The sequence below is a fragment of the Mobula birostris genome, chromosome 13 (genome assembly GCF_030028105.1).
Source record: "Mobula birostris isolate sMobBir1 chromosome 13, sMobBir1.hap1, whole genome shotgun sequence".
Classification (NCBI taxonomy): Eukaryota; Metazoa; Chordata; class Chondrichthyes; order Myliobatiformes; family Myliobatidae; genus Mobula; species Mobula birostris.
Genome location: NC_092382.1, coordinates 72,218,148 through 72,243,762, shown reverse-complemented (window position 1 = coordinate 72,243,762; position 25,615 = coordinate 72,218,148). Strand labels below are relative to the sequence as shown.

The 25,615-nt window shown below is 45.7% G+C and overlaps 1 non-coding gene across 1 annotated transcript; it reads right to left on the bottom strand.

The window, feature by feature from the left end:
* Positions 1–23,538: 23,538 nt before the first annotated feature.
* On the bottom strand, positions 23,539–23,611 carry trnav-uac (transfer RNA valine (anticodon UAC)). The gene has a single exon. It is a non-coding gene; the product is annotated as a tRNA-Val (tRNA).
* Positions 23,612–25,615: the final 2,004 nt, after the last annotated feature.

Below are 25,615 nucleotides of genomic sequence, written 5' to 3'. Positions count from 1 at the left end.
CCAGGACATGACTTGGAGCCTCCGGGTAGTGGCGAGCTCTCGACTCGGCCCGGGAACAGTAGACAGCGGTTCTTGATTCCCTCCGGCTGGTTAACTGACGGACCCACCTCGGTGAGGAATCTTTGCAGGCTCGCTTTGGCGAGGTAACTTGACAGGAGTGCTCCGGTGAGGAAAGGCGAATTACCGGCACTCGCTTCGGGCGGAGACTAGACTTGCTCCAGCCAAGACATTGGCACGCCGTACCTTTAGTGACTTTGCAGACTCTCCCGCGCCGAACAGCTGAAAGCCGGAGACTATGAACTACTGGTTCAGCCAAGAGTAAATTGCCTCTAATCACCAAGGCCGACGGAGACGGGAAAATATGGAACCAAAGGGAAACAGGCAGTCAACGGTCCGGATCGTAACATAAACAAAGTAAATGAAAACAGACCCCGATCTGGACCATGACAAGGTGTGGTCTCACCAAAGCCCTGTACAGCTGCAGAAGGACCTCTTTGCTCTTATATACTCAATTCCCCTTGTTATGAAATCCATCATACCATTACCTTTCTTCACTGCCTGCTGTACTTGCATGCTTGCTTTCAGTGACTGATCCACAAGAACACCTAGATCTCGTTGTGCTTCCCCTTTTCCTAACTTGACTCCATTTAAATAATAATCTGCCTTCCCGCTCTTACCACCAAAGTGGATAACCTCACATTTATCCACATTAAACTGCATCTGCCCACTCACCCAGCCTGTCCAATTCACCCTGCATTCTCATAACATCCTCCACACATTTCACACTGCCACCCAGCTTTGTGTCATCGGGAAATTTGCCAATGTTACTTTTAATTCCCTCATCTAAATCATTAATATATATTGTAAACAGCTGCGGTCCCAGCACTGAACCCTGCGGTACCCCACTGGTCACCGCCTGCCATTCCGATAGGGACCCGTTAATCACTACTCTTTTCAGTCAGCCAGCTAATTTACAATCCATGTCAGTACTTTGCCCCCAATACCATGTTCCCTAATTTTGCCTACTAATCTCGTACGTGGGACTTTATCAAAGGCTTTCAGAAAGTCCAGATGCACTACATCAACTGGCTCTCCCTGTTCATTTTCATAGTTACATCCTCAAAAAATTCCAGAAGATTAGTCAAGCACGATTTCCCCTTCGTAAATCCATGCTAACTCGGGCCAATCCTGTTACTGCTATCCAGCTGTGTCGTAATTTCATCTTTTATAATTGACTCCAGCATCTTTCCCACCACCGACGTCAGGCTAACCAGTCTATAATTCCCTGTTTCTCTCTTCCTCCCTTCTCGAAGAGAGGGACAACATTTGCCACCCTCCAATCCACAGGAACTGATCCTGAATCTATAGAATTGGAAAATGATTACCAATGCGTCCACGATTTCTAAAGCCACCTCCTTCAGTACCCTGGGATTCAGACCATCAGGTCCCGGGGACTTATCAGCCTTCAGACCCAACAGCCTATCCAACACCGTTTCCTGCCTAATATAAATTTCCTTCAATTCATCCATTATCCTAGGTCTTTTGGCCACTATTACATCTGGGAGATTGTTTGTGTCTTCCCTAGTGAAGACAGATCCAAAGTACCTGTTCAACTCCTCTGCCATTTCCTTGTTCCCCAAAATAATTTCAGCCGCTTCTGTCTTCAAGGGCCCAATTTTGGTCTTAACTATTTTTTTTTTCCTTTTCATATACCTGAAGAAGCTTTTACTATCCTCCTTCATATTCTTGGCTAGTTTACCTTCGTACCCCATTTTTTTTCTCCACGTATTGCCTTTATAGTTACCTCCTGTTGCTGTTTAAAAATTTCCCAATCCTCCGGCTTCCTACTAGTTTTTGCTATGTTATACTTCTTCTCTTTTATTTTTACTCTGTCCATTCTTTCCCTTGTCAGCCACGGCCTCCCCTTACTCCCATTAGGATCTTTCCTCCTCATTGGAATGAACTGATCCTTCACCTTCCGCATTATTCCCAGAAACACTTGCCATTGCTGTTCCACTCTCATCCCTGCTAGGGTATTGTTCCATTGAACTTTGGCCAGCTCCTCCCTCATAGCACCATAGTTCCCTTTGTTCAACTGTAATACTGACACTTTCGAGTTTCCCTTCTCACTCTCGAATTGTAGATTAAAACTTATCATATTATGGTCACTACCTCCTAATGGCTCCTTTACCTCGAGGTTCCTGATCAAATCCAGTTCATTGCACAACACTAAATCTGGAATTGCCTTTTCTTCTCTGGTAGGCTCCAGTACAAGCTGTTCTAAGTGTCTGTCTCGGAGGGACTCCACAAACTCCCTTTCTTGGGGTCCAGTACCAACCTGATTCCTCCAGTCTACCTGCATGTTGAAGTCACCCATAACAACTGTAGAATTACCTTTGCGACATGTCAATTTTAACTCTTGATTCAGCTAACACCCTACATCCAGACTACTGTTTGGGCGCCTGTAGATAACTCCCATTAGGGTCTTTCCACGCTTGGAATTTCTCAGTTCTATCCATACTGACTCTACGTCTCCTGTTTCTATGTCCCCCCTCGCAAGGGACTGAATATCATTCCTCACCATCATTGCCACCCCACCCCCTCTGCCCATCAGTCTGTCCTTTCGATAGGACGTATAACCTTGAATATTCATTTCACAGGCCCTGTCCACTTGAAGCCATGTCTCTGTTATTCCCACAACATCATACTTACCAATTTCCAGCTGTGCCTCAACCTCATCCACTTTATTTCTTATACTCCGTGCATCCATATACAATACTTTTAATTCATTATTCCCTTCACCTCCCATATCAGTTCCTATTTCACTTGCCATACTGTACGATCCCTTCTTGAACTTTCCGCTCTGTTGATTCTGCTATCTTTCTTAACTTTTCTTATTCTCACTTTCCCTTTATCTCCATCCTTATGTTTCCAGTTCCTCCACTCCCCCCCCCATCTACTTAGTTTAAACACACCCGTGTTGCAGAGTCAAACCTGCCTGCCGGACTGCTGGTGCCCCGTTTATTAAGGTGCAAACCGTCCCTCTTGTACAATTCATCCTCACCACAAAACATACCCCAGTGGTCCAAGAATGTAAACCCTTGCTTCCTGCCCCAGTTCCTCAGCCACACATTCAGATCCATTATCTCCCTGTTCTCGACCACTCCAGCACGGGGAACTAGAAGCAAACCGGAGATAATCACCCTGGAAGTCCTGCTTTTCAGCCTTCTTCCGAGTTCTCTGAAGTCGCGCTGTAAAATGTCTTTCCTCTTCTTCCCCACGTCATTTGTGCCGACATGCAGCACCACTTCCGGATGTTCACCTTCACTCTTGAGGATTCCCTGCAATCGGTCCGTGACATCCTGGTTCCCGGCACCAGGACACTGTTGACCTAGAACACTGTTATTCTAAATTGTTTTAGTGCGATTTTCAGTTCAGTGTGTTGTTTTACATGCCGAGCTCCAAAAAGTCTTTCAGCATTTTGTCCAACATTGTCAGCCCATTCCTCGTTTTCACACAGAATTCCCAGATCATTCTCTGGGACTGGGAGACATTCCACACAAGCAGACTGAGGAAAAGCGGGGAATCCTCTGTCGGGGTTCCCTTCACTGGGAGTTCTGTGATTTCTTGTAATCAGTGAACTTGATGAGTGACAGGCTGAGTGAAAGCGAATGGAGAGGACATACCTCCACAGTGATAGGACGTCCCGGTGACCATGACCACGGGAATAGTCACTGGGCAACCTCTTCACCCATTAAGGAAAATACCGAGTGCATTCATAGAAACATAGAAAACATACAGCACGATACAGGCCATTCGGCCCACAGAGCTCTGCCGAACATGATCCCTACCTTCGAACTGCCTAGGCTTTGCCCATAGCCCTCTGTTTTTCTGTGCTCCATGTAGCCATGCAGGAGTCTCTTAAAAGACCCTATAGTTTCCGCCTCCGCCACCGTCGCCTGGCAGCCCATTCCACGCACTCACCACTCTCAGAATAAAAAAAACTTACCCCTGGTATCTCTTCTGTACCTAGCCCCAGCAGCATAAACCTGTGTCCTCTTGTGGAAACTATTTCAGCCCTCGGAAAAAGCCTCTGACTGTCCACACGATCAACGCCTTTCAACATCTTATACACCTCTATCAGGTCACCTCTAATCCTCCGTCGCACTAAGGAGAAAAGGCCGAGTTCACTCAACCCATTCTCATACGGCACGCTCCCCAATCCAGGCAACATCCTTGTAAATCTCCTTTACACCCCTTCTATGGTTTCTACATCCTTCCTGTAGTGAGGTGACCAGAACTGAGTACAGTATTCTAAGTGGGGTCTGACCAGGGTCTTATATAGATGCAACATTACCTCTGGGCTCTTAAACCCAATCCCTCGATTCATGAAGGCCAATGCATCGTATGCCTCCTTAACAGCAGAGTCAACCTACGTAGCACCTTTGAGTGTCCTATGGACTCGGAGCCCAACATCCCTCTGATCCTCCACACCGCCAAGAACTTACCATTAATGGTATATTCTGACATCATATTTGACCTACCAAAATGAACCACCTCACACTGATCTGAGTTGAATTCCATCTGCCACTTCTCAGCCCGGTTTTGCATCCTAACAATGTCCTTTTGTAACCTCTGACAGCCCTCCATACGATCCACAACACCACCAACCTTTGTGTCATCAGCAAATTTACGAACCCATCCCTCCACTTCCTCATCCATGTCATTTAGAAAAATCACAAAAATATTAAGGTTCCCAGAGCAGATCCCTGAGGCACACTACTGATCACCAACATCCATGCAGAATATTACCCGTCTACAACCACTTTTTGCCTTCTGTGGGCAAGTCAGTTCTGAATCGACAGAGCAATGACCCCTTGGTTCCCATGCCTCCTTACTTTCTCAATAAGCCTTGCATGGGGAACCTGATCAAATGCCATGCTGAAATCCATATACAGTACACTACAACTATGGCTCTACCTTCGTCAATGTGTTGAGTCACATCCTCAAAAAAATCAATTTGGCTCGTAAGGCACGACTTGCCTTTGACAAAGCAATGCTGAATATTCCGAATCATATTATGCCTCTTCAAATGTTCATAAATCCTGCCTTTCAGTATCTTCTCTATCAACTTACCAACCACTGAAGTAATTCTCACTGGCCTATTATTTCCTGGCTATCCCTACTCCCTTTCTTGAATAAGGGAAAAACATCCGCAATCCACCAATCCTCTGGAATCTGTCCCGTCCTCATTGAGAATGCAAAGATCATTGCCAGAGGTTCAGCCATCTCATCCCGCGCTTCCCAAAGTAGCCGAAACTTCTGAAATGCCTGCTTCGCTGCCGCTGCTACTGTGCGATGGAGAATCTCCGCAGGGAAAGGCCCCAAATCCTCGGCTTTGCCTATTACCTGCTGCCGGGGCCGGGGTCGAAGCGCTCGGCAGAGATGGCGCTCGGTGCTCAGTGTCGAAGGGGTGGGCGGAGGCTCGAAGTTTTCGGACGGACTCGGAGTCGGACTGCGGTCGGGTGCTTCTAGGATGCTGCATCGGCAGCTTTGCGGCACTGGAAGCTTATGGCAGGGAGAGTTTTTCTTCCTTCTACCGTCTGCGTGAGATGATGGGACTTTCGAGAGACATTGTGACTTTTTTTTTAATCGTGCCCATGGTCTGTTCTTCATCAAATTACGTTATTGTTTTGCACTGTTGTAACTATATGTTATAATTATGTGGCTTTTGTCAGTTTTTTTTAGTCTTGGTTTGTCTTGTATTTCTGTCATATCATTCTGGAGGAACAAATTGTAACATTTCTTAATGCATGCATTACTAAATGACAATAAAAGAGGACTGCATGTCCTCATAATCTAATCTAATCTAATATTCCAAGCCCCAAAATGGGAATCAGGTGCCTATGATTAGCCCAACCGAAACAAGGGACAGCCGGATGACCCGGAGTCCTGAGTCCACGGACCGGACCGTGAAACGGAATGCGGACTTCATAGACCGGACCATGACACCTAACAAACTCTACCCCATCTAAACCCCTCACTCTCGGGAGAGGCCAATCAATATCTGGGAAATTAAAATCTTCCACCACAACAACCCTGTTATTATTACACCTTTACAGAATTTGTCTCCATATCTTCTCCTCGATGTCCCTGTTACTATTGAGTGGTCTATAAAAAACACCCAGTATAGTTATTCACCCCTTCCTATTCCAACCTTCCACCCACAGAGACTCCGTAGACGACCTCTCCACGAGTTCCTCCTTTTCTGCAGCCGTGACACTATCTCTGATCAACATGCCACGCCCCCACTTCTTATCGCTCCCTCCCTGTCCTTTCTGAAACTTCTCAAGCCTGCCACTTGAAGTAGCCATTCCTGCCCCTGCACCATCCAAGTCTCTGTAATGGCCACAACATCATAACTCCAAGTGCTGATCCATGCTCTATCTGCTTTATTCATATTACTCCTCGAATTAAAATGGACACATCTCAAGCAATTGGTCTGAGCGCGTCCCCTCTCTATCATCTGCCTGTCCTCCCATTCGCAATCTCTCCAAGCTTCTTCACCAATTCCGGAAATTTCTAGGTGCATTTATTAGCAACACAGAATAACTGTGAAAATTACAAATCAGAATATTATTAACGGCACTGAGCACAAGCGCAAGGGAACAGGGCCTTTGACCTTTCTAGTCAAGGGCGAATTAATTTTTCTGCCTAGTCCTATTACCTGCACAACCACCCACCGGACAACGCCTAACCATATATTTTCCAATGTTCTCTTCGATGTCGAAATCGAACCCGGATCCACCACTTCCACAGGCAGCCCGTTCCGCACTCTCATCACCTCTCCCTCCTCAATTTCCCTTAACATATTCAGCTTTCACCCATAATCTGGGAGCTCTGAGGTGGGGGCAAAAAATGGGGTGAAGAAGGAAGGCGGACGGGAAAGGGGATTCGGGACGCGACCCTTCATCGTTGCGTCTTTTGTAAACATCTGAGAAGTTTAATTAATTATGCATAGTTTTAGAGATGCTTCATTCATTCTTGACGGGGCCACAGTCATTTGGAGTTACATTGCCGAATACATGATGCAAGAATGACGTGTCTCCCGCAATGTCAGATTTTCCAGTTGTTTGAATCTCACAATTACATCACCACTAATGAAATTTAGGCTGCCCTGTTGGAATTGTACTCTGCTGTTGCTCGTGGGAAGTGTTGAAACACGTCCCCGTGGAGCTCGGAAATGCTATAAAGACTCAGGTAAACTGCCATGCCAGTGTTCCACTCGGAAAGACTGCCGAGAAAATCATCGGCAGAAATGTGGCAAACATTTGCAAGTGACAGTGGAATATTGTACGTGATTATGGCAGCCATTGGAGTTCCTGGTAAGCGAGATTAATGCTTTCAATTCTGTCACTCCTTGTGCGCGCTGCTGACACTCTCGTAACGGTAATTTTGCCAGCTATGGTAAGTGTAAAACAGATACGATCGGGGAATCCGCTTCATGAAGGTAAATATTTGAAGCCAGATCTGCCTTTTAATGAAGCATCAAAGTATTATGATTTGAGCTTTAAGGAGTCGCCGTGCACAAGTTTTGAGAACTATTTTGGGCGGCCAGGTTGTGCAGTGGTAAGCACAACGCTTTACAGTACTAGCTCAATACCCGCCGCTGCCTGTAAGGAGATTGTACGTTCCCATCGTGACCGCGCGCGTTTCCTCCGGGTGTTCCTGTTTCCTCCCACAGTCCAAAGCCGTACCGGTTGTTAGATTAGTTGTAAATTGTCTCATGATTAGATAGGATTAAAATGGGGAATTGCTAGGCCTACCCTGGGCTGTATCTCAGTAAAGTAAAGGAAGTATTATTGATATGAACTGATAGATTAATAGATGTCTAATTGTTAGTTACAGTCCAGCGTGGAGCATATAGTCTAATGGTCCTGCAGCAATGTGCACTCTGCACTATGGGACCCCATCGCTGCGGGCTATTCTCCAATATCTGACAACTCGGTTCACCACTATTGGGATTGACAATCACTAGAATTACAATCGGGGTGTTGGGAGCCACCATCACCATTGACAGCAAAGGTAAGGATATAAGAGGAGGCAGATAATGGGGTCTGCAATAAAAGGGCAAAATGCTGGAGGAAGTCAACGGGTCAGGCAGCATCTTTGGAGACAAAGGAAATTCGACGTTTTGGGTGGGGAATATTGTGTCTGTCGCTATACAGGGCTGCGACCTGGGTCGTAAGTCACCTATCTACTTCACAAATGCTGCCTGAAACCAATGAGCCGGTGTTTTGATCGATCCAATCCAACTTTAACCCAAAAAGGGAGGTTCCCGAGGTGTTTACTTTGGATGACAAGCTCTGACCCAATGCATGTTATTTCGTTAAGAGATTTGATTTCGCCATCAGATCCAAGGAACGATAATTCAGTTGGTGTCCGTTTTTTTTTTTGACAACACAGTGAATTTACTGGCGATTATCATCCTGCCCCGGGGTAAATGCGGCCTCTCCACCTGCACCACTCGTTACCTGGTGGCTATGGCGGTGGCGGATCTACTGGTCATTGTCACTGAAGTAATCCTGAGTCAAATCAAATATCATTACTTCCCACTGAGTTTCCTGGACATCACTCCTGTGTGCGCTGTTATCCACGTACTCCGTCGAATAACCACAAATTGTTCAGTCTGGTTCACCGTCACATTCACCTTTGATCGATTTGTCGCCATTTGTTGCCAGAAGCTGAAAACTAAATATTGCACTGGGAAAACTGCGGCTGTGGTGCAAATAACAACCGGACTTCTTCTGTGTCTGAAAAATATTCCGTTTTACTTCGCAACGGAACCTGGGAAGATTATTGACAACCTCCCGTGGTTCTGCGGTCCCAAGCCAAGTTACTTCACTGACAAAGGTTGGCTTGGACTCGACTGGTTCGATACTGTTTTCACACCATTGCTCCCATTCGCTATAATTCTGCTGCTCAACGCTCTGACAGTCCGGCACATATTGGTGGCCAGTCGTGTCCGCAGGGGGCTCAGAGGTCAGAGCAAACGGGAGAACAGTAGAGACCCGGAGATGGAGAACAGGAAGAGGTCTGTGGTTTTACTTTTCACCCTCTCTGGCAGCTTCATCCTCCTGTGGCTGACGGTTGTCGTAGAATTCGTCTATTACCAGGTCAAAGGGACAGGACAGGCCAGCATTGGTTCCGAAAATATTTTGGCACAAGTTGGCTACGCGTTAGCGAACGTAAGTTGCTGCACCAACACCTTTATCTACGCAGTGACTCAGTCCAAGTTCAGGGAGCAGGTAAAGACCGCGATGAAGTATCCAGTCACCTCAGTAGTCCGGTTCTTTAAAAAAACTGCGAAATGAGCTCAGCCCAACAGCCCAGGACCTGGTCCTTGCTCTGCGCTGTCTCATCTCCAATTGTGGGGGCGGAGCTGAACGCCCAGTCATCAGCAAGAGTCGCGATCTCCCAGCGTCCAGCGCTACATTCATTCCCGTATTCCCCAGGTTCAGCGCCACTCAGAGCACCGGAGCCACTCTCATATTTTGTGTGTCTGTATTCACATTAATAAAAAGTACATTTCCAAACAGTCAGCCAGCTGGACAGAGTACATGCAAACAAATATTGTTAAACTTTCATGTCGGAAACCTCCCATTCTTTTGTGTTATTATTATCATTAATAATAATGATGATAATACATTTCTGCAATAGGCAGCATGTTCGAAAGAAATTGTGCATCCAAGATGCTTCTACTTTTTAGTAACTGTAATTCGGAATTATGTTTTAGACCGGGCCTCAGTGTTATACATATGTCTTTGTGCCAATGAGGACTGAAGGAGGGTGGGGTGATAGAAATCGACAGGGAAGGGAGGAAGCATGTGTGTGTGTGTGTGTTTGTGTGTGAGAGAGAGAGAGAGAGAGAGAGATGAGGGGGATTAAAGAAGGAGGGCTGACAGGCAGGCAGACGCGTGATACATGCACAGAAACAGACAGACAGCGGAAAAGTCAGACAAGAGTGACAGGCGGGCAAACGGGCGGAAATACCAATATTCCTTTCATGGACCTCACAAGAACTGAGTGTACCGCGCTTGCGGAAGGTGAAATGCAGTTACCCAGTCTCGTTTTTAATGCTGCTGGAACCATGCCTCCGGTCAGAGTTCAGGCGTTGAGGATGGAGACTGAATAACATGCACACGCGGGAACTAGGAGTCAAAGCGATCATGCAGTATTGCTTTGTGTTTTCTTGGAGAAAGACTCCACATTGTGAGCATCGAGCGCAGAAAACGGTTTTGTCACTGCCGATATTTCCGACGTTCTTAATAGTTTTAATTTCCTGCAACATCTCTGACTTGCATTTCACGGCTGGAGTGTATTTTCCCCCTTGCCTATAGACGTCGTCATAAACCACTGAACAGGCAACTTTTAAAATGGCCAAACATCATTAGATATCTATTTGCCCAAGCGTTAACCTCCACTTCCACATTGCAAATAGAATTCGCTTATTTCCTCATATTTCGCGGACAGGAGACATTCCCTCGGTTTTGGTTGTGTAGATCCAACCTGACATACAGACCTCCCTGTTTATTTTAGGTGGACGGGCTCCGCAACAACTCAGCTCCAACTTGTCTCCACTCCGCTCGCTCCAACTTCGCCTCCGACCCCAACTTCTCACGGAACACCTTCAGAACTCCGGCCTGCGGAGCATGCATGAAAGTGATTGATGGAAATTACAGAAAGGCGAGGAGCAGCAGGCTTTGACTCACATCCCAACACATGCCAGTCAGTAAAACAGATACTTACCTCTCTCTTTCCAGTGAATTGGATATATTTCTATTTGCGGAATTTGTATTCATGCTCATAAACTAGGCTTTCACGTTCTATTGCATAATCTGATGTGCGTCCTGACCTTCGTTCTGGAATTTAAGCCAACTCCTGATACCCGTCCCCTATATCCACACAACATGACGATCCTCGCAGATATCCAAAGATCTCCAGTCAGTTCCAAACTCCTGTTACCCGTCCCCTTTATCCACAGAACATGACGATCCTCACAGAAATCCGCACAGTTCGAAACTTTGGTTACCCGTCCCTTACACCCACAAAAAATGACGGCCCTCACAAAGCTCTAATTAGCTCGAAAAGCATGGCGATTACATTATCGGTCACGCTATATTTTGACTAAATCTCACCTTTATGGAAATGGTTACAATTTGCTCATAGGACAAACTTTATGCGCACCACAGAACAGGTGCAATTGTGCATGGCATGGACGTTATTCTGCATCTTCCGACACAAGGGTAGGATCACATTGAGATGCGGAAGGGTAAAAAAAAAATGAGTTTTATTCATAATAGACACATAAAGAAACAGTAGAACCTACAACGTCTTGGAAAACTCGGACTAACTCGGCCAGAACTTCACTAGGCAAAGATCAGTCCCACTAACACCGAGGTGTTAGCACTAGCATTTTTAATACATTCCGCGGCATGAAGTAATCCACGCCCAGCTAATTAAAAGCCCCGACTCTCGACAAGCTTACCAATAACTATTCTGATAAGAGAGAAAATTCGAAGGACACTTTCTTGGACACCAGCAAACTCTCGAGGAGAAGTAAGTGGAAGTACCCAAAGACAATTGCCGCTTATACATCAGCTAGGTAAGAACAACCTGTAGCACATATAAAAACCCGAAGCGCGACGATGCATTGCAATTATAATTAATAAAAGGCAGAAAATATGAAACATAAATAGCAAACAACAGAGACCACAGAAAACTATACCGACGATCCGTGGTTATGACAGAACTCCTCTCCCTAAGGCTGGCACCTGACGGTCCAGGGCTATCTGTAAACGATGTAATTCTGAAATAAGTTTAGGGTCCAAAATATCCCTGGAAGGAACAGAAACTCTTCCTCCTGATCCAGTCACTCGCAGTCTGCCAAGTATTGTATTTGTCCCCTTAACCTACGTGGATGAAGCCGTCTAGGGACCGTGCAGAGAGGCTACAGAGGGGCTACAAAGTAAATGTTTCAATGTACGGTCATGAGAGGTGGAATGAATTCTCGCAGAACGGGGAAGTTGTTATTTGTATGTTACCGGGTTAATTTTCCTAATGACTTTCGTGAGACCGATAAAGTGAGGGGCCATTTTCCGTGATTCTAGTTTTGAGTGGAAGATCTTTAGGTGAAAAGCAGACCCGCTGACCAATACAGAAATAAAGACCAAGCCGCCTCTTTCTGTGGTCGTTGGCCTGAGTATTTTCTCCTTGAGCCAATTTTCTTTGTGCCTGTGAACACAATGTACAGCTGAGAGTATCCCAAACTTCGGATCAGGGAAGTGAGGCGGCTGAAATCCAATTGACCTTGAAGCGAGTGATACCAAATGATAAACGTTGAAGAGGATTGTTACCGAACTCCGACTAGATAAGATAGTCACTCCAAGAGGACAGATAACCGGACAAAAGGCAACGAAGGGTTCGGTCCAGGTCCTGGTTCGTCCTCTTTCTCTGTCCACTAGTTTGAGGATGGAACCTCGAGGAATGTCTAGAGAGGTAGCCCCAATCAACGTTCACAATGCTTCCCTAATTTGGAGCTGCATTGGGGACCTCTGTTTGAAACAAAGACAGTAGGATAACCACCTGTACGGAAATTCGGTGCATAAGAATATCTGCTGTCTCTCACGCTGACGATCGCTTAGTTAGAGAAATGAACTGGAATTCCCGTGAACCACAACTAAAATAGCGGGAAAGGAATTGATTGGGGGCAGGCAGGTAATATAATCTAGAGAAAGGCGGGGGAAGGGGCATGAAGGAATGGGCAGAGGTTGAAGAAGTCCCTGAGGAAGGGAATTAAGATCTTTGTACTGGACACAGATATCACAGCCCTGCACGAGCAAAGAAATATCCATATATATGCCGGACCACCAGCATTTTTTAATGAACTCCAGAGTCCGGCAGATAGTCAGATGATCTGTTATCTCAGAAGTGTGATCCCATTTAAGAATCACAAAAGTTATCGCAGGTGGGAAAAATAATCGACTAGTCCAAGAACCCCGCTTATTCTCTTCTACGGCTTGCAGATCTTGGGAATATAAACTCGACGAGACGGGATCAATAACCTTTTGCCCGATGTAATGGGCTCCCAACTTCTGCAGCATATCTGGGTCTTAATTGCATCAGGTTTCTGATCTTTAGAACCAAGACGATTTGGTATAATAAAATAAAATAGTTATAAAAATAAAACAGTGACCACCAGGCTTGCGGGGAATTCAATCTTTTCCCGTCCTAAAAACAAGTCAAGTACTTATGGTCCGTCCAGAGTCTGAATGGGTGCCTAGTCCCCTCAAACCAATCCCATTATTCCTCTTGTGCGAAATTCACCGCCAGGAGTTCCCTATTTCAGATGTCTTCATTCACCTCAGCTAGTGACAGAAAAAAGTAGGCACGGGGATGCAGTTTCTGGTCCGCAGTGAATTTTTGAGATAAAACCACACCCACACCAGTATCAGGGGCCCCAACCTCAACAAGGAAGGGTAGCTCGGGAGCCTGTGAACGTAGAACTGGGGCAGTAACAAAACGGCTCTTGAGCTATTTGACAGCTGTGTCAACCCTCAGGGACATCGAGAAGATCACGATGTCTTTTTGGTGAGATTAGTCAGAGGGGCCGCTATTGAGCTAAATTTTTGAATAAACCTCTTGTGCAGGTTTGCGAACCCAAAAATTGTTGAACTTGTTTAAGAGAATTGCTTGAAGGACAGACTCGCACTGCACGGGGTTTTTCAAGGTCCACGAGCAGATTTCATTGGGGGGTGGCAAATTCAAAACCGAGAATTTCGGGACGGGGCGTTCACTTTTCTCTAATGTCACAAACAATTGATTCTTTAACACGCATTGAAGAACCTGACTTACCCCCACTTTCTGCGTAAGAGAGTCTGGCAGGGAACACCCAACAGCTTGAGACATGTAAGTCGTATATAAGTATTAAATGCATTCTCCTCGTTTATAAATCTCAGTATTCCGAGCAACAAAAAAATCTCATCATTTTTCTGCCTCTCCTTTCACCGCCTGCTTGCTCTTGGTGCCGTGCGTTCAAATAGGGTCACCACCGCATATCCGGCAAGTATTGTATAATCACTGGGTTTGCATGCAGACCCATCTGTGAATGATATCAGGTTCGGATTACTAACGACACAGAGAATAAATTTGAAAGGGGCGAGGTAACTAATTCCACAGATTTGATGCAGACATGTGGTTCGCCTTCCTCTGCTAAAGGCACTAACGCGGCAGAGTTTAGTGCCTGCGCTCTCTTAAATGATAAATTAGCCTTAGGAGAATTACCTCATGCGCCGTAGGTCTGACGTTTGTAAAGGTGCAAGATCGCCGCCGAAATCAGGAGAAGCATCACTTTAAGGGGCGTTAAGACAGTACAGGCGTAATCTAGCAGTAGCGGCTCAGCTTTTTGAACCAACACTGTCGTGGCGGCTATAGCTCGCAGGCATCCTGGCATTCCCCTTACCACAGGGGCGATGAGGTGGAATGGCAAGCCTCCGGTCTCACTCGTCCCCAATGTTCCTGGGTCAGTACTGACCTTAACCTAACCCTAACACTAAAACTACCTAACCCTAAACCTAGCTAAAGCTAAACCTACCTAATCCTACCCCGACCTAATCCTAACCCTAAACCTAACTGTATCCTAACCTTACCCTAACCTTACCTAACTCTAATACTAAACCTACCCTAACCCAATACTCTCCGGTATCTTTAATGCCCCATACTCCTGAGTCAACACTGCACTGCCCTGTGCTCCTTTTAGCTTACGTACACCTCGAAGGGTTTGCTATAGTCCGGCAGACCCTAGTCTGGTGCTTGCTTCAGCGCATCCTTCGGAACCTCGAAGGCTCCTTGCCTGTCTTCAATCCACAGGACATTATCTCTTTCAAACCCGCTGTTCTGAGGACAGCATCACGGAGACGGTGTTCTGGGTTGCACTATTTGAAATCCCGCACAAACCCCTTCCTCGGGCCTCCCAGGTTTTGTGATAGGCAACGCTGGAGTATTACACGGACTCTGAGCCGGCCGAAGAGCACCCTTTCTGCAGGCCATTACGTTCCATATTTATCAGCACATTTATATACACCGTCCAGTCTTGTATTTGCCAATTCAAATTTGTTAATTTGAAGGAGTGGGTCACCTCAGGTCCGAGACAATTTAGCAGCGTCGCACTCCAGCGGGTCGTTATATTCTAAGGAATTCCTCCATTAGCTTCCCACGTATTGGTAAATCTAGCAATAAAATCGCTAAATGTTTCTCCGTTCATTTGCATACATCTCGTGAGTTCTCCAAAATCACCTACTTGTTTAGCTATCAGGTTGCTTATAATCCCTTAGCCATCCTATCATGACATCCCTGGATGATACTGGACCGTCTCCTGTCGAGTCCCCTGATGCATGTATTCTTACTTCAGGGATTTTCTCCGTTGCCGTCTGCCAAAGGACTATAATATTCTCGGTAGGGCCTGCATATCTCCCGGCAAGGGGTGAAAAATTCGCTGGTCTGGATCAACCGCTTCAGCACCGCCACACGTTTCCGAATTGGATGGGGAGCATAATTCCGAATTGGCTCAGCCGGGGTCAAAGGTTTTAAAATGGCCATATCTCACAAAACCAATATCTGACCCAACCCCTGACCTGCGAAACCGGCGGGCCCTGTTTCCGTCTCTGCCTTGGATCGAGTTCTGCTGACGAGACCAATCCATGTACCCGCCGAAGAATCTGGATTCTCCCTGCCCGTCCCGCGGTCTTGTGATTCTGACCTTTACACCGTTCTGAGCGCCGTCCCCCTGGTGGCGGCTGTCGTTGCCCCTGCCGCTGGTGATCACGTTGCTGAGACAAACCCAGAACCATTCCATGTGTTCGGGGAGCTCCTGATAAGGAGGTGGGCGTTATCTGAGGGTGCAGTCCGGTGCCTGAGACAGTCGGAGCAAAGGATCTCGATGGGTTACCGCTGCCCTCTGAGGGGCCTGGTTTTCTGCTTCCTTGCTGTTAACCTTTGGTGGCTAATGCTTTTTCGCCATCTCTTCCAATTTATTAAAACACCACATCATATATTCTAAGTCCCAGTTTGGATTCCTAACCCCAACTTCTGTTTCGTGTTTCCAGTACTGAATGTTCTTTAAATTGAAAGATCCACCATACAGGCAATCACCGCAAATATATGCATGCACATCACCGGAGAATGGCACAGAGTGCCTCGTGTCCCCTGTTTCCAAATAAACCTTGTCCACACGTTTGGCGGGGTCGGAGATTGACTTATGTAGCCGAGGAAACCCGAGTGTTTCATATATATTGCGTCAGGAAACCCTTCTGTCCACACCCAACAAATTCAACCGCATCCAAACCCCTTGTTCTAAGGAGTTGCGAGACAATATTAGTAATGTTAAAATCATCCGTCACAAAAACGTTATTATTATTCCACTGTTGCATAATATGCCTCCCTATCTGCTCCTCGATGTCTCTGTTACCACTAGAGGAAAAACACGCAAGGAGCAAGAACTCACCGCGTAATGTGGTGCTCCACCTGCCTTCCGCTGTCGTCGATGCCACTACAGAGCACCGAGCTACGTGCAGCTGGTTGACAACATGCTTTTAAAGCAAGCAAAATTATGAAGTACAGCTTGTCATTGAAGATTCCTCTTCTGCACTCCCACTTAGTCTTCTTCCCTGCAAACACTGGCGCGGTCAGTGTCAGTGCTTGGACTGGTTTAAAACAGATTGTGGGCCGGTAAATACAAAACAGCACATGAAACTTATTCGGCCTCTGTGAAGCTTGAAATACTGGCCGTTCCTTTGGATTTTATCGAAGCGGAGCGAGAAAGGAGCATGGGTAGTACCACGGAAACAGCGAGACAGCTGGTCATCCTGAGTAGGATAGGTTAACACATTTCCTTCCCGATCGTTGCCAGATGAGATGCCACCCCTCTCATTTATGCTCTGCCTCACGATAGCAGCTGAGAACGCCGCAGACAGGGGAATAAGTCCGAACAGTGGAATAAGAATTAAAGATTTATAGATCAAGGAAATTAGAATTAAAATGAGATTTACTTCTAATTTAGTGGAGACAACATGTTATGTACCCCCGGGGTTCGTTTTTGCTGTGGACTGTCACTTCAAGGCACAAGAAAGAACTGAGACTATCTTTTGGATTTCTGCTGAGAGAGAGACAGGGGCAAAGTCTGCCTTTCAGCCCGTGTTTACACTTTTACAAGGACACTGACTACTGCTGTCAGCTTCTGGGTTGCCATGGAAAGAGAGGGGAAGAGAGAGAGAGCAAAGATCAGCACGTAAGTCATCATGGTAACCGAGGGTGGAGTCATTTGACGGACAATCGATGTTATGGTTTCTCTGCAGCGCGTTTGCCTTTTACAAGAGCAGCTACAGACACAGAGAAACACATGCTCAGAGTCAAGATGGATTCGGTCATTGAAAGACACCAGTGAGTCGGTCGCCGGTTTAAACTTTCAGTGACCCGAAAAGGAGTGAGTTGAGATCGATCCTGAGTATTGATAAATGACTCCCACAACTTGTCTGCAACTAGAACAAGTTTGCAGGAAGAGAACAGAAGAGAGATAGGTTTGAAACAGAAGAAACCGAGTGACAAAGAGGTCACTCACTGTTTGGACTCGCTCTCTAAGTAGCCTGTAAGGGTGAGTTTGATTCTATTCGAATGCGAAACTGTGATTGTCAATTTGTTAATCCGCAGGAGTGGGTTCTCTGGTGAGGGGGAAACCTTTGTGAATACCACTTGTGTGTTACCCTTGTCTGGGTGTGGTAGTTCACTGATGAAAGGCACCCCTGTGGCAAATCACCGTTGGATTTATTTCGTATGTCGTGGAACTGGATAGGTGGCTATCACAGTTGTGTGTTTGGGGCAACCTTGTGTGGAAACTACCTGTGTCTGATAATCCTTGCCTGGGATGGTAGTTTTACCACTTGAAGACGGTACCACAGTGATAGAATACTGTTGGTGATAATCCATACGTGGATTCTGTTGGAGTACCCTGTGGCCACCACTTTGGGATGTCCCGTAGCTGAATTCGGTTGCGGTACCAGTTGTGTTGGAAGGATATTCGTTGACGATCACTGTCGGTGATATTTCGTGTGTGGAGTGGAAAAACTTCGGGGATAAAACCTACTTTTGCTATTTTGTATTGTTGTCGTGGAATCTGTGGAATATCGACGTAATTGTCTTCTCTCGGCATTTGCCCTGGAGTACAAATATCTCTCTCCATCACTGCTCAACTCAACACCACGAAATGAACTGGACTTTACTCATCATTGTAAGACTGTATCCATTTACCCCTAGGGTTGAAGAAGCTTGTTTATATATATATATATTTCCACACTTATATACATATAATGTCTACTAACCTGTTTAATGTATCTGAATTTACATGACTGTATGGCGTAGTTATTAACAAACAGCATTAGTTAATAGCAATACCAGACTCCAAAGTGTTTTCTATTTCTACCTTGGTACCCTTACTGGCCGCCCCTGCCGTCCTTTTTTCAGCCTGGACGCAGAGCACCTGTCTCCCCCTTTCAGCTAGGAGAACGGTTTTCCTTCCCAACTTGGAAGGCACCTTTCTGTCTTGCTTCTCCTTTCCCGCCGAGGGTTCTTCTTTTTATTTTGATCCTGCTCCTATAGCCTCTCATTTTCAGCCAGGAGACTAAATTGAGGATTTCATCCTCGTCAACAAACTGTTGCGGATAAATGTCAGGAGCAGCAGACAGAATAAATCAGGTCGACTCAGAGAATTGCTTCAGACTAAAGGACTTTATTACATGATATCATGGAGAGCCTCTGTACCTAAAAGGGATGCTTCGGGGCTCTGCTTAGCTCTCAGACACGCTTCATTATATAGACACAACATACGTAACTAAAAACACTTAACAAACAACGTGACTTTGAACTTAGAACTAGATTTCAAAAGAACAACAGTATTTGTAATTGCAGAGCCATAACATCTTTCCTGCAAGGACTTTAGCTAAATTATAAGACTTGCAAGGACCTTAGCTAAATTTTAAGAGCATTCACAAGCGATTAGGTTAACCTCTACATATCCAAAGAGTCTTAAATTCTTTCACAGAGTGGAAGAAGCTGTCAGATGTGAATGGTCTAATGATTCATTCAGCGGTTGATTTTAATTCGGAGCTCGGTTTGGCTATTACATCACTGGCTGATAAATGCAGAGGTGTATCTGCGGAGACAAAAAGTTATTGTAGGCTGGGTGTGTTCTCTAGGGTCAAGCCCACACCCGATAGAGAAGAGTTATATGAGGCTTGGGCTGAGCAGACGTGTCAGTTTCTGGATGAATGGCAGTGCTCAGGTCATATGAAAATACTGAGACCGGTAGAAAGCTTAAAGGGTCCGGCGGCTGATATACTGAGTTTCTTCAAGCAGAAAATCCTTTAGAGACATCAGGTAATTGGCAAACTCTGGGAGATGCTATTGGCACTGCCGAAAGTGCAGCCGATCTCAGGATGAAGTTTAGGCACACATTTTAGGAAGAAGGAGGAAAACTGCCTGCCTGCATTTTCAGGTTGGAGAAGTGCTGCACTGTCTGAACCACAAAGGGTGCATTCAATTCTCTGAGAGAAATTGTTTGAGGATGGAGCAAACTGTGAAGGGTGGAATGTCACATAACGTTATTGCTCTACGTCTTCGAATGACCGGAAAGATGTGGCCGCCTCCATCTTTATACCGAATCACTCAGAGAAGTTAGAGAGCAGGAAAACTCGACGGCTGCTACTGAGCAGCCTAGATCTGAGGGCGAGGAAATCCGGTCGATATCGGTTGGCGATGCACCAAGGCGAGGGCTGCTACTGAGAAGGGTCCCTAGACCGTGCCTGCCGTGGAGAAGATGGACAGTTCATGTGGGGATGTGAAGGACAAGTATATCTTCGGAAAGTAAATCAACGGTCAACAGCGAAGATAATAGATAAACTACGGAAGAACACGGTTAATGAGAGGATACGGTACTATCACTGTATCAAGGGAAATATTAAACTACAAAACATTATTTCTGAAGGAGTTGTGGGACCATGCTCTGATGTATCTCTACGGAATAAAGGTATTTCTGCTAGAGCCATACTTGACACAGATTCTTAAGTTATTTTACTTAATATATCCTTTTACAACCAGTATCCGACGCACTTACCGTTGACGCCAGTCAGTCCCCTTGTGATTCCGGGGCTTATTATAGATGAGTACCCATACGATAGTTACTTGTCGTTGAAGCAGGAGTTTACGAAATCAGATGTTGGAGTATCTGAGACTATTGACACACAATTGATGCTCTGCACGGATCGGATTGAAAAGGATGGAGCATTGATTCTCGTGGGAAAAATACTGCCGTTGTGAGAAGGCTCCAGGAAGCATGCAAACAGAGGAACAGAGAGAGCTTTAGAAACACCTTGTCCATTCACCCTGTGTTCAGAGCTGCTTTTGAGAAGGTGAAAGTTCCTGCTAAATAAACGATGAGCGGAAGGAGGGAACTCTGAGGTACACTCATTCTAAACCTGTCAGTATACGTTCTGGCAGTAGCTGGAGTGTCAGGAAACTCTATATTTGCTGAAATGTTAGAGGAATGGACACAGGGATTAACTGAGAAAATATTGGAACGCGAAGGTGTCCTTTCTGGTGGCAGGTCTGATTTTGATTTCTCCAAGATACCTCACCATACTATTAGAGCAACCGAGGACACCCCCTTCTGAGAGCGGCCTCTCCGGATGTTTCCAAGGGAATTTCAAGATGCTTATCAGCACCTGCTGAAACTGAAGGGAGCTCAATTCAGTTCAGTCTCTAGAGGGAGACACCCTCTCGTAATCAGAAAGGGTCAGAGGAGGTGGTTGATTCGGTAACAGTTCAATCGTGCGAATTCCCGTGAGTAGAGGCCCAGAACCGTCACATGCTCCGCATATGACAAACCTTTCAATCCTGGAATCATTTTGTAAACCACCTTTGAATCCTTCCATTATTAGGACATGCTTTCTGAGACAAGGAGCTCCAATACTCAGAGCAAGGCCTCATCAGTGCATCTTAAAGCGTCAACAATGCATTCTTATATCTATATTCCATTCCTCTCGAAATGTTTTCCGACATCGCATTTGCACTTTTCACCACCTTCGAAACCTGCAAGTTAATCTTCAGGGAGTGTTGCACGAAATGTTTTGAGTCCCTTTGCACGTCAAATATTCTAATTTTCTCTATGTTTAGAAAATAATCTACGATGTTACTTCTTTTACCAAACTGCAGGACCATACATTTCCTGACAGTGTGTTCTATCTGCAAATTTTTAGCCGATTCTCCTAATCTGTAAGCATTCTTTACTAGCCTTGCTAATTCCTCCACCTATCCCTGTCTAGTCCACAAACGTCCATAAAATCATTATTTCCAACATGCAAGTCATTAACATATAAAGTAACCGTATTCATTGATCAGTTATACTGTACCCTGCTGTTAGAACAAAGAACATAGAAAACCTACAGCACAATATTGGCCCTTCGGCCTACAATGCTGTTCCGAACATGGACTTATTTAGAAATTACCTAGGGTTGCCCATAGCCCTCTATTTTTTCTAAACTCCATTACCTATCCAGGAGTCACTTAAAATACTCCATTGCATCCGCCTCCACACCGCTGCAGGCAGCCCATTCCATGCACTCACCACTTTCTGGGTAAAAAAAAAACTCCCCCCTGAAATGCCTTCTGTACCTAGTTCCAAGCACCTTAATACTGTACCCTCTCGTGTTCGCCATTTCAGCGCTGGGAAAAAGCTCTGACTATCCACACTATCAATGCCTCTCATTATCTTATACACCTCGACGAGGTCACTTCTCATCCTTAATCGGAGAAAAGGTCAAGTTCACTCAACCTATTCTCATAGGGCATGCTTCCCTCTCCATCCAGGCAACCTGCTTGTAAACCTCCTCTGCACCCTTTCTATAGTTTCTACATCCTTCGTGTAATGAGCGTGTCGCACCAGAAAGTCAGCCATCCTTGTCTGGCGGGTGGTGTCAGGAGCTCGACGCTCAACCCGGCACGGAAGGAAAGCGTCCTCGGCGGTGGACCGACTGCGATTCGAACTCGGGAGCCTTCGCTGCAGAGACCGGCGCTGATCCCATTGCGCCACCAGCTGGCCTGTAATGAGGTGATCAGCACCGAGAACAGTACTCCAAGTGGGTTCTGACCAGGTTCCTATACAGCTGTAACATTACCTCTCGGCACCTAAACTCAATCCTATGGTTGATGACGTCCGATGCAAGGTATGCCATCTTAACCACAGAGTCAACCTGCGCAGCAGGTTTCAGTGTCCTATGGACTCGGACCCCAAGATCCCTCTGATCTTCCACACTGCCAAGACTCCTTCCATTAATGCTATATTCTGCCATCATGCTTGATCTGCTATTTTATATTGCACTAACTCAATTGCAACTTTCTTTACTTTAATGTAATATGCTTAACTTTCAAATTTTATTTTTATAACTTTAGAAAACAGCTTTACTACCTACATTATTTTTTTCAGCTTTACCTTCCTGCAGAACACGCGTCAGAAACGTTTAAACACAGCGCGGTGTCGATTAATACTCGAGTGTACCGAACTGATATCAAAGACAGATCGAGCGGAGTATGTTCTCGTCATCCGATTCCGGAGACAGCAGAAGAGCGGCACAACGTCCGGACCGAGTAAGTGAAATGCATCAACCGCGGCCCCGCAGGCGAGGAATCTACAAGTAAAACACAAACTGAAGGAATTTCCATACAGCGCATGAATACTGTGGGCGGCACCGATTAAACCGCGATTTCCCCACCCATCTGTCTCTTTACTTCCGATGTACAGTTTTATGTTTTCTCCCTTCCATTCTGCTGATACCTCCGGATACATTTTGACTGACATTTCTGCAACTTCAGTGATACATATTTTATATCGACTGTGGGCAGATTGGAACATCAGTGGTAAGTCCGCCATCAAGACATTGAATAATATTCGTAACAGTGGCCGGTTTGATGAGGATAACTGACCCTTATGTTTTAATAATGTAATAGAGGTAACAGGGTGCCGAGGGAACATCGGGAGCTATGTGTTGAGTCACAGGGCAAAGTGTATACCGAAATATAAACTTATTCGTGACGTTAACGACGAAGAAAAGAAAAACATCAGTGGTTAATCACTCATCTGCATGCACGCGTGGGATATTCCGTAAGTAGTTACATGTTGCATCAATACTCAGCAAGACCGACATATTAAAATATAGTGACTATAACTCTATACCGATATACGATCTCGCATCATCATCTTGTCTCGAAACAAAACGGTTCCCAATTCCCTTGCTCTGTAGATTATGCACGAGGTTTTTGGCCATTCCTTTTCAATTTCCCGCAGGGGTATTTCCATGATAATAAATGTAAATACGACCGTAAAAGTTCGCGGGATCTTTGAGATCACGTGCCTCCTAAATCCTGGAGCCTAAAGAGTGTTTCTGTCCAGGATTGAACTGGAGACCTTTCGCGTGTAAAGCGAACGTGATAACCACTACACCACAGAAACGCTGCCAGGAGCTCAATGTTCTACGCTATTGAGCACTGACCAGACACCCCGCACCTCCGACTCTCTACTTATTCATCCTGCTCTTAAGGACAATTTTTTTCTGCCCGCAAGCAATAGAAAACGAAATTTTGCCTACTCTTCGTTCCCACTTCAGGAACAAGGGCCAACTTTATAGGGCATATTTATTAAATTCACGACGAATTTGCTGTGATGTTTTGGTCAGGGCGCAACATCCAACAACATCCGACTGTACCTCTTCCTAGAGATGCTGCCTGGTCTGCTGCGTTCACCAGCAACTTTTATGTGTGTTGCAACAAAAAACGTATCGGCCGCTGCAGTGTCCTTCAGTCACCACATGGTGGCTCCCCGCCTCTCAAGGATAATTCAGCTGTAATTTTGACATTTCTCGCTGTAGATTAGTTCTTCGCCAGTCTTCGCCAATCTTCCGTTCTCGTCACTCTCGCCAGAACGTTAATTGAAGGAAATAATTCATAGACAACAGAAATAGTGAAAACAAGAGGAAATAGCATCTGTAGAGTCAGAAACCAATGTCTTTCGCCCCGCCTAGTGCACAAGCGAGCTATTATTAAACACACGATCACACTAATGTTTCATTAATTCCATCTTAATCTTCATTTTCCAATCTGTTCCGTCGTATCTGAACCAGACCCTCTTATCTGCGGATAATCAAAGAACCTCTTTTGGATGGAAAATTATATTAATCACAATAACCATCAGGAAGCGAGCCCCGTGTGACAGGAGAGCGGGAATGTGAGCATTTTACAGCAGCGCTGAGTCGGTCACATCAGAGGTCGTAGGTCACAGAGAGCCTGAAGGATCTGATAATCGGCATGTCAGTAGATTTGGTGGAGGGCTCCATTCTTTAACAGCAGCTTGGTAAAGCAAGTCAGAAATCGGATTACACTGGACATGGAAGAACTGATTTATAATTCTGCTCCAGAATGGAATGGTCTCAACTGCAGGTTTCAATAGTTTAGTGTGAAAAGTAACCAAGGAATTGCACATTTCCGGACCTTTCAGTTTTCATTCCGTGCGCTCACCTTGTATTGTAACGACAGCCGCAATGACATGGATAATTCCTCCAGTTTAACCCCATGTCAGGGTGCTGGAAGGTGGATTTTGATACTGTCCTCCAAGCATTTGCGGCGCGGCGCGTATGCTGGGTACATCGCATGTCGCGCGGTTTCACTGGGTAACTGATAGCTTGCATATCGGTCGGGACTCCACCTTTGATTTAATGTCATGTACAGCAGGAACAAATCCATGCGGGGTTTTATCGGGATTATTGTTTTAATTTACGCTGGCAGATCAGTGCACATATTTATTACGTGAGTGAGACATGGACGTGACTCCGTTCAATGCAGAGGTAATTTTAGCAACGTGGAGAAACTGTAATGGTGTCTCTATCGCATGTTTCAATGAGGGGCGGACTTTGGTGGGCAGAGAGATTCTCTCCTCGACCTGTTCTTTTACGTTGGGTTCACCTATGTAAAGAACAGATTGGCTTCAATGATGAGAGCTCCGGCCAGTCTGTTTGGAGAGTGGATGGTCAGCTCTTTCCAAAATTAATTACAACATGAGGACTCCACTTGTAAAAAACAATCTACGTTCAATTTAGTGACACAATCTTAGCCACTGTTTTACTGCGCTGGGGTGGAAGGAGAATCGATGTACGGGATCATCAGAGGTATGAGAGATTTCTGTTACAACTGTAGGTTGGTGAATGTCGGTTGCGACCATCCGCCCAACGACAGCTTCTCGAAAAAGCACAGGGGGACATTCGAGCCGTGGCTGTGTTGTGATTCGAAGCCCCTTCACTTTAAAGACTGGAGACAGAAACCCCTCGGCTACACTACCCGTGAGCAGATTACATGATGATCTGAAATTGATTGCACACGGTTCATGTATTGAAGTTCCCAACAGAAAAAAAACACGCATGGAAAGCAGTGAAAACCAGGTGGAAAAGTGACAGGTAGGGGGAGT